This window comes from Theropithecus gelada, chromosome 1 (assembly GCF_003255815.1).
Source record: "Theropithecus gelada isolate Dixy chromosome 1, Tgel_1.0, whole genome shotgun sequence".
NCBI lineage: Eukaryota > Metazoa > Chordata > Mammalia > Primates > Cercopithecidae > Theropithecus > Theropithecus gelada.
The window spans coordinates 216,858,545-216,862,514 of record NC_037668.1 but is presented as its reverse complement, the minus strand read 5'-3'; positions in this window follow the sequence as shown (position 1 = coordinate 216,862,514).

Here is a 3,970-nt window from a genome sequence, read left to right as displayed (position 1 = left end):
GTCATTCTCCTGCCTCAGCCTCCCGAGTAGCTGGGACTACAGGCGCCACCACCATGCCTGGCTAATTTTTTGTATTTTTTAGTAGAGACGGGGTTTCATTGTGTTAGCCAGGATGGTCTTGATCTCCTGACCTCGTGATTCTCCCATCTCGGCCTCCTGAAGTGCTGGGATTACAGGCTTGAGCCACCGTGCCCGGCCGCTGTGTTCATTTTTTAAGTCATTTCCCTGCTGTGTTTCATTTTACATAGTTTCTACTGCTATGTCTTTAGGTTGACTAATCTTTCCTCTGCAATATCTAATCTGTCATTAATCCCTCTAGTGTATTTTTCATCTCAGATTTTGTACTTTCAATCTGGGTCTTCTTAAGACATATCTTTATAGCTTTCATGACTACTTAGCATGCTCCATCTTTCTTCTACCTTTTTGAACATAGGGAAATAGTTTTAATGACTGTTCTGACACGCTTTGCCTACCAATTCTATCATCTTTGCCATTTTGGGGTCTATTTCTATTGATTAATTTTTCTCCTCAAAAGTTGTACTTTCCTGCTACTTTGCATGTCTGGTAATTTTTGATTGGATGCTAAACATTTTGAATTGTTACCTTTTTAAGCACTGAATATTTTTGTGTTTCTATGAAATTTTTGGGCTTTGTTCTTGGATACAGTTAATTAGAAACATTGATTCTTGTGAGGCTTGCTTTCACTAGGTGGCATCAGAGCAGTCTTTAGGGCTAATTTTATCCCTCTATTGAGGCAAAACTTCCCTACTGATATACCCAATGTTCCATGAATTATGAGATTTTTCTATTCTGGCTGGGGAAACACAAGTTCCAGCCCCATGTGAACTCCTTGGGTAGTTTTCTCACACAAATGTGCTCATTAGTATCAGTACTGTGCTAAACAATCAAGGGAGAATCCTCTGCAGATCTCCTCAATTTTTTCTCTGTTCAGTTCTCTCTTCTTGGCACTCTGCCCTGTGAACTGTCACTGTCTTGGCATGCCGGACTCCCAGTTCTGTCTCTTGATGTCTGGGAGGCTGCTGGGCTCCACTGATATTGCCTTCTCTGGGTTGTACCCTGAGAACGCTCTCCAGGCAGTAAGTTGGGACGATTGTAGGACTCAACCTGTAGGAGCCCCTCTCAGGTATCATTCTCCTGTACTGGTTGATGTCAAAAATATCTGAAAGACGTTGTTTCATATACTTTGCCTGTTTTGTTGTTGTTTACTAAAGATAAATCTGGTCAATATTACTGTATCTTAGCTAGAAGTGGAAAGCTTAAATTAGTTTTTAGGTAAAATTTTTTTCTGCTAAATATGTGTAACCTAAGAGTATCCTGTAATTGCAAAACAGCTACTAAGAAAACAAAACAAAATACACAAAAGCCCTGTTATCACATTCAATTACTTCTACATATAAGTGGTAACCTTTTAATACTTTTACAACTAAAACAAAACACCAAAATCAATTATATGCTGAGAAAGATGTAAGATGGCTTTTAATGTCCATAGCCCCCAACTTGAAATTTTTGTTATTATTATTTTCATTAATTATCGTGATTACAAGTCATTGTAAATATATAGGTCTAAAATATACTTATAAGATAACTGTCATAATCTATTATGTATAGAAATTGTCAAATTTTCTGTAAGAATACATTTTTAAAATGTGCTCCAATGCTTAAGAATAAGTTAAAAACAACAGTTTTAGACACTATTGTGGAAACTTTTCTTAGTGATTGCCACAACAGAATATATGTAGGTCAGTTTAGGTTCAATGAATGGGGTAAGAATAGTGATAGAAAGACCGGGCATGGTGGCTAACGCCTGGAATCCCAGTACTTTGGGAGGCCGAGGCAGGCAGATCACGAGGTCAGGAGATCGAGACCATCCTGGCCAACACGGTGAAACCCCATCAGTACTAAAAATACAAAAAATTAGCCAGGCATGGTGGCACACACCTGTAATCCTAGCTACTCGGGAGAGTGAGGCAGAAGAATTGCTTGAACCCTGGAGGTGGAGGTTGCAGTGAACCGAGATGGCGCCACTGTGCTCCAGCCTGGGTAACAGACCCAGACTCTCTCAAAAAAAAAAAAAAAAAAAAAAAAAAGTGATAGAAAAAGGTTATCAACCACAAAGTAATGAATAGCATCAACTCCTAATGCTGACATAGGCTTATTTCTAAAGTAGTACTGTTAGGTTCAAGATTTTAATTTTATTGCATCACTTTTCTCCACACCAGCATTTCCCAAACTGTCTTTAAGAAGACGTCCAAAACACAAGTTTCAGGAGATGTTAACAGGCCCTCTGTGGCTAAAAGAGGTTCTGGGAATAAATAAGTTTGGAAGAAACATTGAAAAAGCCTGCATATGATGTCTTATGCTTAAATATGCATAATGCATATTAATATTAAAGGATCTGACAAGTCCTGCTTAATTTGGTTTAATCAAACGTTTTATTAAACTTAATATTTCCTGAGGGAAAGGTGCTATTTGCAAAATCAGTTGGGGAAACTCTGTCTAGATGTTTAAAATATGTATAATAATCATGTGTCATTGCAATGATTATTTCTAGAACCTTACCATGGGCTGGACCCTTAAAATATTAAATGCTCCTATTTTGTTATTGTTCTAATGCTGCATTGTATAATATGTAGCCACTGGCTCCATGGGGCTATTATTGAACTTTTAATTAATTGAAATTAAATAAAACTGAAAATTCAGTTCCTCAGACTAGCTACATTTTAAATGCTCAATAGCCACATGTGGCAAGGTGCTAACCACGTAGGACATGACTCTGGTTTTTTTGAGTCTAAAAGTAAGTACTGTAGTAATGCAAATTGTCATAACTTTCTAAAACAGTCAATGTAGACACTGCCACCCAGAGTTCTCAACCACCTTTGAAAACATCAATTTATTAATCTTCATAAAAGTGTTGTGAAGTAGAAAGTGTAATTCTTTCCAGGAGAGAGATGCTCAGGTGCTTTTGTTTAAGGGAAATTTTAGTTGCTGGATATAATTTAATTGCTCCATTAGTCATTTGTAGAAGTTCCCTGTGGTTTTCTGGATGTGCCATAAGCAAACGCAATGAATATAAAACAAAGCCCAAATTCTCACCATTTACCATAGGAAGTTGGGGAGCCACATGCTTTCCAGTTACCCTAACAGGTACAAGTAGGGATGGGCATGTGCCATTTGCTCCCAGCCTCTGGATGTAGCTGCAACCTCTAGTACTTCTCTCAGGAGGGGATGGGCACTCTCCTGGCCCTGTGTTTTAGGACCTGTCCATACACCTACCCCAAACATCTCTTCTAGCCAGCGTAGCAAGGGTCAAAACTTTAACACCCATACTGTTTAGATGTGCAAAGGAAAACAGCTTCTTGATTTCTTTACACCTAATCCAATTAATCTTTTACAGGAATCCCTACCTGCAGGAGGGGGTGGGAACAGTAACTTTAAATTTGCTAATTACTGAACAAACTCTCTTCCTTTTTGGATCATCCTGTTAGGGTAACATGGACTTTCAGATTTCTGCTCTCAGTCCCTCTCCCGGATGGTGTCTGGGTGTGTTTCTGGGACACCCGTGATGGTGGAGCCAGGAGGGAGGAGGCTGTGGAGCCTCTGGGAGTTGTCAGATTTAGCAAATAAAATACAGGACACCCAGTTAAATTTGAATTTTAGATAAACGCCAAATAATTTTTAGTATAAGCATGCAGCTAAACGAATATTGAAAAATTGTTTGCCTCTGGAAGGCCGAGGTGAGATGATCACTTCAGCCAGAAGTTAGAGATTATAGTGAGGTGTGATTGCGCCACTGCACTCCAGCCTGCGTCGATAGAGCAAAACCTTGTCTCTAAAATAATAACAGTAATAACTGTTATTATTTGTGGTTTATCTGAAATTCAAACTTACCTGGCATCCGGTATTTTGTCGGGTGACCCACAGCACTTCCGCATCCCCTCATGGCAGACTT